The sequence below is a fragment of the Ammospiza caudacuta genome, chromosome 3 (assembly GCF_027887145.1).
Source record: "Ammospiza caudacuta isolate bAmmCau1 chromosome 3, bAmmCau1.pri, whole genome shotgun sequence".
NCBI lineage: Eukaryota > Metazoa > Chordata > Aves > Passeriformes > Passerellidae > Ammospiza > Ammospiza caudacuta.
In genome coordinates, this window is record NC_080595.1 from 70351680 (window position 1) to 70365480 (window position 13801).

A 13801-nucleotide genomic window follows, 5' to 3' on the forward strand; every position below is an offset into this window, starting at 1 on the left:
GAAGTAGCAAAAAAGATAGATTTGAGCAGATGCCAGGAGATGTGTAAATAATAACTATGATTACATTGACCTTCCTGCATAATTAAGGCCAAATGGAAAACATGTTTTAGCAATCTGTTCTGAGGATTTAACCCCCGAATATGTAGGGTAGCAGGTCTGTTAATTCAGGCACCTATGATGGGTGAATGTCCTGAAACCAAACATATTTTAAAAGATGAAAAGTTTGGCACCATGGTCGTTCTAGCTCTGTCCCCTTATGTTTTGTCTCCTTCCCTCAGGAGAGTCTGGCACAGGGGTTCTGAACACCTGACAGTGTGTTCTGCAGGAATACAGCTGATTGCTGAGACATGAGTAGCCCCATTTTTGAGGGTGAGCAGGGAACTCTGCTGAGGCTACATGCATTAAACTGCTGCACGTATTTCTGCAAGATGGGAAACTGAGATGAGCATTTGCAAAAATTACCATTCTTCTTCTTTGTATATAAATAGTTGGTTTAAGTTTCAATTCCTAAATTTATTCCAGAAAAAAAAATAAATCCTAACTACCCATTTCTGCTGAGGCAGACTTGCCCAGCATTCAGCACTGCTGAGTAGCTTAATGATAACCATAAACCTATGCCTTGGAAAAGCCATTACCTTATCTAGGTTCCACTTTCTAGGGATGCTCAGAGTAAAATTATTCCCCAAAAAAGGAGTAAGAAGCAAGTCACAACTTGCCTGTACCATGCCAGTATTTAGGTGTTTCAAACCTTTAAATTTGGCAAGGTGGATGTTGATCTCAGCTCTCTCATTAGAGCTGGAGTAGGTTTATTTTCTCCCTTTTATGCTAGTCTACTGAACACTGTAGGGTTTCTTTGGGGGCAAGGTTGAAATCCAAGTTGCCCTGGTGAGCTCTGAAGCCACCAGGCTCTCACTGAGCTGTTGAATTTACCTGTGCCTGTGGCCACATGGACTGTGATTGTCTCATCTGCCAAACAGGGACTGCAGTGGTGAGCCGTGTGCATTGACAAGGCTGAGCATTTAAACTCTACGAGTGTTGAATTCAAAAGCAGGCTTTCACACCTCATAAAGGCAGTGATCAAATTATGTATGGAGATCTTTAAGCATAAACCAAGGGTGACATATGATACTGGATAAAGAGCTACTGATTTATTGGTATTAAATTTAATAAGCAAAATCCACTTCTTATACACTTCTATACTTCTTAAATCTAGAAGAACATCTTTGAAGTCCACTGCCTGTTATTTGACATTATAATGTGCTTGGGCACATAACTGCAAGGAAAGAGCCATTACCATTGACCAGCTTTCAAACTTATCCAAAGATGTAACAGAATTGATTCACTATTTTCTTTTCAAAATGAGAAAACGTAATAGATTATCACAGCTTCTCCCCTCAGTAACAAGAATGCCATCCATAGTCTTTATGGAATAATACTGAGCTTGGAGAAAAGCTTACAACTTCAATAGGTCTTTACAGAATCCCAGGAGCATACAATATTCATGCTTTAAAGAGCTTGTCACAGTTCTCCTTTTACTTATGTAAACAGAAAAAAAATAAAAGTTTAAACTGTAGTCACAAACTCTGTTGTATGCAGATCCCAATAGAGGATTATTTTTACTGCTTCTTTAACTTTTTTCCCCTACATAAAAGCTGTCTGCATGGAGGTGACAGGAAACATTCCCTATCTCTGCAAAGATATGAGAAGAGAATTTTAAAAATAGCAGTAACTATGAAGTTTTACTTACTTTGGCATTTCAAACTGTGTGTGCCTCTGATTTAGCTGAAAATGAAGAAGTCTGAGGCAGACTAAAGTCTCCTCAATTAGAGTGTCCTCATTCTGTTTTTCACAGGGAGATAGATACAAGTTTCTGGATCAAAGCCCAGCTACTTTTGAGTCCCAGGATGTGTGTATTGTAGCTGACCAACCTCTGGATTGCCAACACTTTTTCATTAATCCCAGCCATATCCACACAGCCAAGGTCTGCCCTGTAAATTGAAGACACTCACTCACAATTCATCATTAGCACAAGAGGTTGGAAGGGCCTGTTTGCTATGAAAAACTGCAGTTAATATATTGCACCCCATTTCTACATCTATCTGCTTTTAATTTCATGAGGAAGGGAATATTACCCGTGGCAGTAATGTCTGCAGAAGGTCCTGGAGCCAATCTTTTCCCTCAGGTGTCCCCCAACACACCCTGGTGGGCAGCAATCCATCTGCAAAGCAACATGCATTCAGTGGATGTGCTTGTCTCCAGCAGAGTGCCAGGAGCTCAAAGAGAAAACTCAGGGTGACTAAAGGAGCCTCACCTTTCCAAAGTGCTCTCTAACTAAAACAAAACAACACAAAAATAAGAGTATGTTTTCCTTTCACCCCAAGGATTCTGCCTGGGTAAGCCTGGTCCCATGCACAGCTGAAGTCATCCCCAGCACTGGTGGGACTCCCCGTGTCAAAACCCCCTTGCATCCCCGCCAGGTGCCCCCAGGTGCTCTCAGACACACACAGGCAGCCCAGCTGTGGGCAGCTTTTGGGCTGGCAGCCAGGGTCCCCCAAGCACACTGCCCTCAGTCCTGCTCCTGCTCTCTCCCTTAGCTGCAGCAATGCCGTAACCTGGGTGCAGGGACAGGGAGGTTAGTTTCTAACCATGCAACAGAGCTCTTGACTTTTACAGCAGTGTTTCAAGGTGGTTTGACCACACTGGTAAAACCAGTGTTTAGCAGAGCAGCTCAGAGAAGCAAACCATAAATGGGTTGAAAGAAAACAACCTGCCTGTATAATATTTTTTTTCTCCCAGTTTCCTCTAGTGCTGTACCTACAGGAGAAAAGCACCCCTCAAGCATTGCCACCAGCCTTGTGAGCTCGCAGCATTCTCATGAGAGGACCCAAGAGTTCCCAAGGCTGTCCCAGGACTATCACCATGTCCTGCATCAGAGCACTTTCTGCTTGTGCATCACCACACACATGCACAGCAGCCCCAGGAACTGCTCTGTGCTGTCTGCCAGTTTTGATGTGAGATAACCAGGTTCACCAGGTGGGCAGCACCAAGGCACGGATACTGCAGAGAAGAAAATATGCAGAAACACAGTCAAGATATCCTTTTCCAAGGTGGTTCAGTTAATAAAATCCTCTTTTCTGCCCAGAATTATAAGAATGAATGGCTGTTCCTATACTGTGTAATGACCAGGCCTTGAGCTAACAAACATTGACCCTATGAAATACAATTTTGTTTCAGTTTTGCTAAGGGAGCATCTAGTGGCCTGGGGGATTTGTAAACCCCAGTTCTTTTAGTCTGAGGTAATACTGTTTCTTTGCAATGCATTAGTTGAAAGCTCCGATAGTGAGAGAGACCAAAATTATGAGCATGAAAAAATGCTCAAGAGAATCACAAATTAATGTATATACAAACAAAAGAGTAATGATCATTCAACCACAAGAGCTTGGGTTTCAGAGTAAAAATATCGACGTCAGTGCTGGAGAAAGGACAGAAACCTAAGCAGCTAAGCTGGAGAGAGGAAGAAGAAATTAATTTAGCCAAACCTGGTTACATGGGAAGGTAAGGTACTTCCCTCAGATGTTCATCCTTGTGAAATAAAAAAACCCTGAAACTTCCAGAGCTTTAAATTTCTTCCACCCAGAAAAAGTGGTAAGTGATTTGCTGCTGAAGACAAATCACATTTGCAAGCAAGGGTGGAGATAGGGAAGGAAAACACCACATTGTTGCATTCTCCTCATTTAAAGGTCTAGAGGGACGTAGGAGTTTTTGTTATTCCCATCACAACAATTGTAAAACCAGTATTATGGATGAGATTTTAGTCATCCATAAATGTGCATTTATGTGTGTACACATATGCTGCTCTCCCAGCACAATCAAACTGAAGATGGTTATTTCAGCCAGGACTGCATTATTATAGTACACATTTTAGATGGACAAGTTTGTAGTTTAACTTCTTATAAGCCATTAAAAGATTTGAGAAAGTACAAAACAAAAGAAAATTGAAATGGAACAAACCTATTGATCTGGCTCTTTACAGCAGCGCCCAGGATTGATGAGAAAATCACTTACTGATTGACAGCTTAACAGACCTGAAACTTTCCAACAGTGTCAGCACTGGCATTCTATCCAGGTGTATAGTGGTAATTATAGTAGTGGAACTGGAGCACAGGAGATTCAATATACTTGCAAATGTAAGAAACTGTGTTTATACATGGTGCAAAGCTAATAAGTATATGCCACTAGGATTGGTATTTGTGCCTGCATTTACCTATTTGAATGAACAATGTGGTTTTAATGTTTGTGAAATTACAATTTCTGTTCTCTGCCAAGGAGATATTTGAAAGAAAACAACAGATACAAGACCATATTTTGCATCAGTATACCTGTGTTCTGCTTCCAACAGGCTGTGCTCAACAACCAGTTACCTTGAGGTGCTTCAGCTTATTCCATAAAGGTGCTGCTCCTCTGTGGGGGTTTGCATGTGAGCAATCAGCTCCCTGGCAGCCCAAGAAGAGGATGACCCACCCATCAGACTCCCAAACAGAAATCACAGCTGGAAGTAAAACCTTCCGTCCCCCTGCCCATCTGTCTTGAGTGAGGGAGTGAGAAGGAGCATTTCTCAGAGAAAACAATTTTCCCCTGAGACTTAGGCTGAGCACATCTTACATATTTCACACCAGGTACTGAAGAGCCCTCATGTAGATAAGAGCTCTGAGTGACTTGCTGGAGGGTTAGGATTTTACTCGCCTGAGTGTAGGAAGGCATCACACCCCATTCCAACCTCCCTGGTCTTCCCCAGTCATCCAGACATTCACTTTTTAAAGCAGCATGCTAAACTGGATTCAGGGGTGTATCTTCAGCAGGTAATGTATCAAGGCTGAAAGCCAAAAGAAGAGAAGGGGAAATCTAAATCTCCCAAAGTGAAGAACCTCCTTCAGGCCCACCAACAGCAGCCTTCACAGAAACACAAACCCAGAACTAAACAATGATCATGATTATGTTTCATGCTTGGAAAAACAATTAGATAAGTGATACTTCTAAGAAAGTAAACTTCTTCTATAAATGCTTGCTACAGACCTAAACACTTTCTGAAATACAGCGGCTTACAGCTGGAGAAAGAGGATGCCACAACATTTATGTATAATCATTTAGGAATTATGTTAAACAGTTTGATGAGGAGAAAATGCAGTTTTCCCGAATAAAAATTTCTAAAAAACTCACTCACAGATTTTGGAAACAAGACCTATTTTACCAGACATCTCTGACATCTAAGAAACTTCAAATTTTCTTATTCTTATGACAACTTGTTCAGCTTCATGGTGTTTAGCAAAATTCAATACTTTTGCTCAGACAATTTTCATATAGTCTTTATCTCAATTATAAGCTTGATCACAAATCCACTGAAATAAAAAACCCAAACCTCTCCTCATTTTCCAGTGGGACTGAGTTGGATGGAACATTTTATGCAACTGGAACAAATAGCCAAGAAAGAAACAAAAGATTATTAAGGATTTCTTAGGAACAAACTGCAAAACACCACACAGGATTGATTCCTCACCATTAAGGAGTCAGTATAGTTTAGAAATCCAGGGTGCATTTTTTAATCCTGCTGTAGCATTAACTATTCCAAGTTCTTGTATCACTCTGATGTTCTTACCCAGCCCAGTCCTTGGAGTGATGCTATCAGGTTCTCTTTTAACTTTGTTTCCCTAGCAAGGGACAGAGGAAGGAGGACAGAGATAGCAACAGAAAGTAAATAACATTAAATGATAATATTAGTAAATACATTTCTTTCCTGTCAGTCTCAATACAAACTGGAGCAAGGTGATAAGGAGAACCACTACTGACTCCTACCATGGCCCTTGCTGCCAGTTGTGGCAGAGAGAGGGAAAGAGCAGATGCCTGCTTGGGAGCAGCAGAGATGGGACAATTGACAGTTGCTTCTTCTTATGATGCACTTAATTGAAAGCAGAGATTTTCTTTTGCAAAGCACATTGACCTACATTTCTCTTCTGACATAGGAGCTTCCTGCTCAGCCTTGAGGTTTGTCACACTTCACTTTTCCCAGCTTGGTAACTGCCAAAGGCCCTAGTCAGCAGGGTTTAAGGCAGACTGATATCAGATTCTGCAGATCCTGTTAGTGAAGCCTGTAAGTCTTCCTTTGACCAAGCCTGCTTGCTGATAGAATGAGCACACCATGCTCACCCTCTGTAGGAACTGACACACTGCTTTCTGCATAAAAACAGGGGGCAGACGGACATTGGGCAGATGATCTGTCCATATGCTTTTAAGATGGTTTAAGTTTAGTCTTTGGAGTGCTAAGCCACAGCTGTCTTTTGGGTGAGAAGGAAGGGAAAAAAGAAAACAAAATGAAAACCTTGGGGAAAAAAACATTTCTTGAAAAAGAAAACTTATTCAAGAAAGGATTTTATTTCTCATTTTGTACAGAGCAGAATCTGATCTTCGGAACATCAGCTATAAAAACAGTCAAAGTACAGTTTGGTCGAGACAAAAATAGAGATGGGTTATGTACATATTTCAAATACATAGTCATATTACATTGCAATCCTTTCAAAGGAAAATCCAATTAGGCTGTGATGGATATATCAGCTACATGAAACTTTCCACTACCAAAATGTAGCACTGAAAGAGTTAACAGGTCTGGCTTTTACATTGTCACAAGGAGACTTCATTGCTAGAATCCCACTGAGATGAATGAAGGCAGCTTATGTCTAGTGTTATTGTTTCCATGTGTTTGGCTCCAGACTCAAGCCAGCATTCCTCTCAGTTTATACTTGAAAGGTTATCTTCACAACCAGAAGAGACAGAAACTTTCTGTAAATATATGTATGTGTAAAGAGGAGGGCAAATACAGGTTAACTCCAGTTATTCAGTTCCAGCTTTCCTGAATTAATGTTTTGATAGTTATAGCAAAAATAATTTTGTTTACAGAAGCTTCTGATTATCAGAGTGGCAGAGATGTCCCTTACAGCCCATTTGGTCTGTTTTAAATAGACAGGGTGACCTGATCAATACTAACACAATTTTATCTTGTGGTTGATAATTTCTAGACTTTTAGGCTTAACAATAAAGTAGCAGCTAAAAAGAACACAGCAAAATATGCAACTAGGAATTGCGAATGGAAGAAAAAAATCTGAGCATATTTTTAAAAGGGAAAGGCAAACAATCTGCCTTTTGGTAAACTAAAATACACTGCTTGTAACAATAGTGCTCCAGAAGGAAAATGTCTGCAAAGACTGGAAGTATTTCAGTTGACTCTAGTTTCACCATGTGAGTCTTGCAAAAGTCTGTTTGGTTTTTTCCCCACTTTCTCCACCAGTAATCTAACACTGAACTTCCAGCATGGAAGAGTACCTGTAATTGTGTATTACCTGTGCTTCTCTGGGGACAAGAGGGAATCAGAAACAGCTCATGCAGATCAGTATTTTACCCTACCTTGAAAATTATTCTTCTCTGACTGACAGTATTTAGATAAAGTATAATTATGAAAGTATTTTTCTTTGGGAACACTCAAAGTGTTTCCAGCAATATCTATTTTTGGGGTTTTTTTGCTGAACCTAGAATTCTTCTGATACAGAGTCTCATATATATATGCCCTAGCTATAACACTGTGTGGTTCTTATTTCTGCAGTAGTAGGTAATAGATCAGCATTTTTCTTCTTTAGAACATGAGATTTTCATTTAATTTTAAAACTGATCTATGAGGATATCATTCACAGACTATTTTATTAGACATCTGGCAAAAAAGAAGGTAATATATTGATGTAGGGTCATGTAGTGCCCTAACTTCTAGGCTCCCCTCCCTTCTCTTAAGGTAGTAAGAACCTTGTACAGAGAGCCATCAGAGCCTTACTCAGGGACTTCAATTCCAGCCTTGACCTGAGCTTGCAGTATCTTGCCAACAAAAGGCCTCTGAGAGCTTAACACTGCCACGAGAAAATATGGCTTTAGGAGGAATTTCAGATGTCTGTATATGGTCCCTGGGAGCTCAGAGAATCACATCCACAAAAGCAAGTCTGAGACTGGGATGCAGACCTGTAAAACAACTGGAACTGGGAAACAGGACTATGTCTTAAACTTGGTCATCTTTAGCAGTAGCTCCAGAACTGGACTTTAGTACTTCTTTTGTGGAAGGTCCTTCTTTAGGCACCTTAGTCCAAAGCTGAAGATAAGATATCATTATTCATGTGCCCAACAGCAAAAGCAGAGGCTCCCCAAGGAGCTCTATAGCCCCCCAAAATTAATTACCCAGATAAATTATGCTGAGGTAGATAACTAGAGAAATACAACTTAATGTAGGCACCAAATGTTCCCAGAAGAAGTAATAAATCTCTTAAATATATAAAATAAAAAGACCTAACTAATACACATGGGGTTTTTCCTGTAAAATTCTCTTTTTTATGGACTTCTGGTTTCCACCATGGAATTTGCCAAACAGCCAGAGGCAAGGTAAATTTTAAATGTACAAATGTTCTACAAAACCATTGCTGAAGGAGGTGTTTGGCCACCCCAGTAGTGAAAGCAGTGAGCCCATTTCTCTTTCAGCCTGAAGCAGCCAGAGTGCTACACTAATTGACACCCCAAATGAACAAATATTCTTATAAAAAGCTGTTCCTCTATTCCTCTTCATCCCATGGGATTTTCATGGCACTCACCAGCACAGCCACTCAGGTCCATTAGCAAAGGCAGACCTCTGTTGCCAGTGAGACAGGCTTTAGCTTTTCAGTGAAACTGGAAGCTATTTCTATCCAAAACCTCACAATTTTATCATTACAGACAATGCCATTTGCTGAAGTTTGAAAAACTTCAGGTCTTGCAGAAAGCCTGCAACTTCTGAGCAGTGGATGCAGATGAGGTGCTCCAGAGAAATCAAGCCAACTCTTATGGGGACAGGGTGACCTGGAGAGGTCCCTCCTTTCAGTTATTGTTGTGGTGGCATATTGCTTGAGCAACCTTAATTGCCTCATAATGAAGGTTTACCTTGATGGGTGAAGCAGGAGTGAACAGGATTGTTGAAGTTTTTTAAGAGAGACTGAAAAAACAGGCTACAATCAAATTCCTACCATTAGTTAATGAAAACAGGACAGAAATAATGAGGTTAAACTAGCAACAGAGAAAAAAATTGATACCTCATTTGCAGAGTTACACAAAGGTGCATTTTGTTATAGTGAGTGGTGCAAACATTTCAATCAAAAAATATAGAGGTTTAGACTACATACATTTGCAATTTGCTCCCAGGACAACAAGTTTGAGATGCAGGTTGGACTAAATTCCCTCTTTCTTTTATCTAGGTCTCTATCAATTTTTCTTTATGCACATCATCCTCCTGTCCTTGAATGACCCAAGAAAAACTATAGAAGTTTTTTGGGCTATTTTATGACCCAGCTTTACTCTTTTGTTTCCATGATCATTCCTTCTCAATCCTCTGGGACCACAAACTATCTCTCTTGACTGCAGAAAGAATTTAATAAGAGCCAAATTTTGATTTTAGTTGCATCTACTCAGCCCCAGTCTAATAAACAGCGTTACGTGAGTGAAATAGTAATTAGATAACACAGCTGAGGTTAAGTGTGAAGGGAATAGTTCAGTCCCTCTCACGCTCTTAGGGCTCAGGTTCTCCTTCATGGCTACATATCAAACAATATTATGCTCCCAATGGAATGGGGAGGGTGGTAATCTTCCCTGGGATGCAGAGTTGGAGCTCTTCTGGCCGCTGGGTGGGGAATGCAGTGGCTTGGCAGCATGGAGCCACCCAGCACCAGTTTCAGCCCCACAACTTCCACAAATATCAGCAAATTTATCCCTTAAGATCCCAAGTTTGAGAGGATCTATTTCAACGGGAAGAAACTCACAGCAGAAGTACATGCAAGGATGAAAATAACATCTGGAGGGAGGAGAGGAGATTATGAGCAGGTAAAGTTGCCTGAATACGTAAAAATCTCTATTGTGCTTTTCCTTGTATTCTTGTATTAGTTTGGTCCTGTGCAGGGCCAGCCTGAGAGGTGAGGCACAGTCACTGACACCAAAAGAATTAAGATGTTCCTGAGCACTGCCCCCTGAGAGACATCCACAGCAATGAAGTGTAACAAAAGGCAGAAAATCAGGTTGCTCTGTCTCGGTGGATCTGTGGAGAGTGGACTGTTCATAGGGAGAGACAGGCTTTCCTTATGCACTGAACAACTGCAAAGACAGGATCCGTTCCCTCTTGAGGTGTTGGGCAGGAGAAACCAGAGAACCTCATTTCCTTCACTGTAGGATTGCACAACAAACACTTTGGAGGGCTCTCCTCCCCTTTGCTCAGCATTGTGTTAAAGCCATCAGTTGAACAGCTGCAGGGGACACACACGAAGGACAGCCTCAAGCCATCACTGCAGACACACAGACCAGCCAACATGCTGCATTCATAAAGCCACCAACAGGAAACCAGCCCAGCAAACACTCCACCACGGGGAAAAGAGACCACTTCCAACTTCCAGGGGGGGAACAGGCCACAGAGAGGTTGTATCATACCTGCATCAAACAATAGGTTCTGTAGAAATGCCCAAAAAACATTTCTAGGTCCCATTGAGTTTGGAAAATATCTACAAAGCAGCTACATCTATGTTTTCTTCTTTAGCCATACAAATTTTAGGATATTACATTTCATCTTTCGAATCCTAGACACATCTCCATTTAAGAAGGCTTACCCAGGGACCACACACACACACTTTATCCCCACTGTACTACAGACTTACCAGTCCTTATATTATAGATGAACACCCAGATGGTACATTATTTTTTAGGTTTTCTTATGAAGACTGCAAGCAGTTGTCATGAAAGTCTAGTCTTCTTCCTCTGGAAAGGCAGATTTAATTTGTGGCTGCTTCCTTTTAGCTTAAATGACAAAGACAGGCTCTTGGTAGCAGCTGGAAATAAATACTTAAAGATTTAATTACTTTCCCCTTCCCCGACCAAATGAGTACCTAAAACCAGCTGCAATGGATGTAGTCCTGGAATGGCATGCTGCTGGGACTAGTTTTCAGGTCAAGCAAAATTGTCTAAGCTAATAAAAAGAAAACAGCTGACAAGCTGGGAAAGCAGAAAATAGAAATATATTGTCCTTTTACTTCTTTTGATTGAGCTCTTGGTAAGGAATCGGTAGTAGAACTATAGTATTTCCAGGAAAGAAAAAAAAAAAAAAGAATGTTTGTTTAGGTACAATTTAAGATGCCTTGTTTACTATTTGAGATTTATGAATATTTCTATCTAATTTTCCTGGACAAATCACAGTTGTGAAGAACAGTGTTCCTGACACGCAGAATTTGGGCAAGAAGCTTGTATGGGGTGTCTCTGTGGACTCTGTGTGTGTGCTGTTTGGAGAAAGCACACGTGGTTTTGTGTGGAAAGTTCTGGCTATCCACACAGCTGTGCCTACCTGACAGGGTCTCAGTGTCTGGGTTACTGCAGCTCTCCTCTCTGGCTGTGGGCAGTCAGGGCAGATGGTGAAGCTATTGGAGTTTTGTGTATTTCACGTGCTTTGAGGAAGGAACAGGAGGGAGCCAGCTGGAAGGACCTGTCTTTTCTCACTGTCCATTCTCTCCATGCAAGTTCTGGGGAGAAGAGGGAGAGGAATCTTCAGGGACCAAAGAGGAGCTTGATACCATGGAATGGTGGAGCAGGGCAAAGAGCAATGCTTACTTTGTACCTTATGCATATGATGAGGCTGGAAGAATTTCCCTACAGTCATCTTTTTATTAGGAAAATCAAGATATAAATCTCTAGTCTGATCACTAAGAAAAGGCCAAGCTAAAAGTCTGTCATGTCATTAATTTAAAAGGTAGGTTAAACACTCAAATAAACGAGCTTTGGGAGGCCCTCACACTGCGCATGTACTCTAATAATGAGATGCTAGTTTCAGCCAGAATGTTTCCAATTCTTACATTTCAGCTCCCATTTTTTAAAAGCCTTTTGCCCTTACAAGGAAAACAGATTGAGAGAAGATTTTGTGACTCTCTGATGAATTTTCAACACTGTTTTGGAAGGAAAAAATTAAAACTGCAATTCCATTATTTCTAAGAAGAAAAACTGTAGGCTGAACTCAAAGAGATCCATTAATGTGACTTGTACAAAATGGAGCAGTTAAGGAAGAAAGGTAAAACGGATGTCTTTGGGCTCTTCCTTGTTTTGGGCCACCAGAGGCAAGTTCTGAGTGAGGCTGGCTCCTTTGAAGTGGCTGGCTGCAGCTCCAGCCTGGCTTTGCCCCACTGGCTCTGTTGAGGGTTTGGTGAGGAAGAAGCAAGAGGAATCCTCCCTGACCAAAGGCTGCATCTGCTGAAGCCCAAGACAGTCTGATCCTGGGCAGTGACAGAAGTCTTCTATAATGCATGTAAACATCTGGCCCATGTCATCTTTTTCTGCTTCAGTTGATGTTTTTTTTCATGTGAAAATGCTAAAAACAGATCCAAAGGCTCCATAATTGAGGCTGTAGCGGTTGTTTCCTTTTTTATTATTTGAGAAAACCTTTATGACTCCCTTTAGATTTTGCAGCTCATGGATTATAAATCTGCTCTTCAAAGTAGAGGAATGCAGCTCTCTGGCGCTGGGAGCTGTCACATCTCCTGCAGGAAGGTAGACAGCCTGACTGCTTCAAGCTGTATAATTGCAACAGCCAAAGAAAGGACTCGCTTCTCTTTCCTTTCTAGGTCACACAATACGTAGAGAGGGACAAGCTGTCTTTATACTATCCCTCAAAAACATTTCTGTGCTATCCTTTCTAGCTATTCCCGTTTCAGTTGAACGAACAGAGCAAGGGTAGGAGCAGCTCAGACCTTGCCTGTTCACTTTCTTTCACACCGAGCAATTCACATGTTGCCTGCAGAGCTGTTGTAGGTGTTACATGCATCTACAATCACTTTCTCCAGGCCACTCTGGGTCAAGTGGGAATATTGTGACCCCTTGGTATCTAGGGGGAGAGGATGGGGCTGGTAAGAGGGGTGTTTTGAGGGCAGAGTGCCAAAGCTTTGCTATGAGGAGGAGGGCTTACCCTGCCAGAGATTCGCAGCATGTTCCCTTTGGAGCTGGCAAGCAGTGGGAGTGTCTGTGGTGCTGCAGGCACTGCTGGGAGAGGCTGCAGCTTCCTGAATGCTGGCAGTGTGTGCCCCTGCTTCGGAGCAGAGGAACCAGTAGCCCTGAGGAACAGAGGAGCTTGTGGGTGTGGAGGTCAGAAGAAGGGTGCTAGAGGATCACTGTGGGATATAAAGTTCTTTTCTTCCTGCCTTCTGCCTGCTTTCATCTCCAGGAGCAGAGTGCCCTGTCTGTGTTTTTATAGCCTGAAATAACAGATGCTTTTTAATGAGTGCATGGACAGACAGCCTATTGTCTGGGTTTGTGCCTCAGAACTGCATGGTGGGAAGGGCTATTGGCACTTGCCTTTGTTTACTCTGTTTCTAAGGATGTGTGGTCCTCAGAAGGATGGGGGCCTTGCTGTCTTTCAGGTGTTTTTATGGGTCAGGCCAGAACATAGCCTGCTTGTGTTATGTTTGCTTTTCTCAGAGTAACCCAGCTATGCCATGGCCTGAGAAGGATCTCCACATGCATTTAATCTGCTTGGACTCCAAGGATATCCAAATGGCCCCAATAAACAAGAGTGGCCTATCTGGAAATATTTCCTGGTTGTGAACATTGCAGTGTAGGCTGAGACTAGTTAGAAAGCCTGGCTTGTGCATACATATTTTCTCTTCTTTTAGTGTCCCAGTGGGGAAGACAGTCCCTGAAAGGCTATGAAGCATGGACTAGCTTTCAGAGC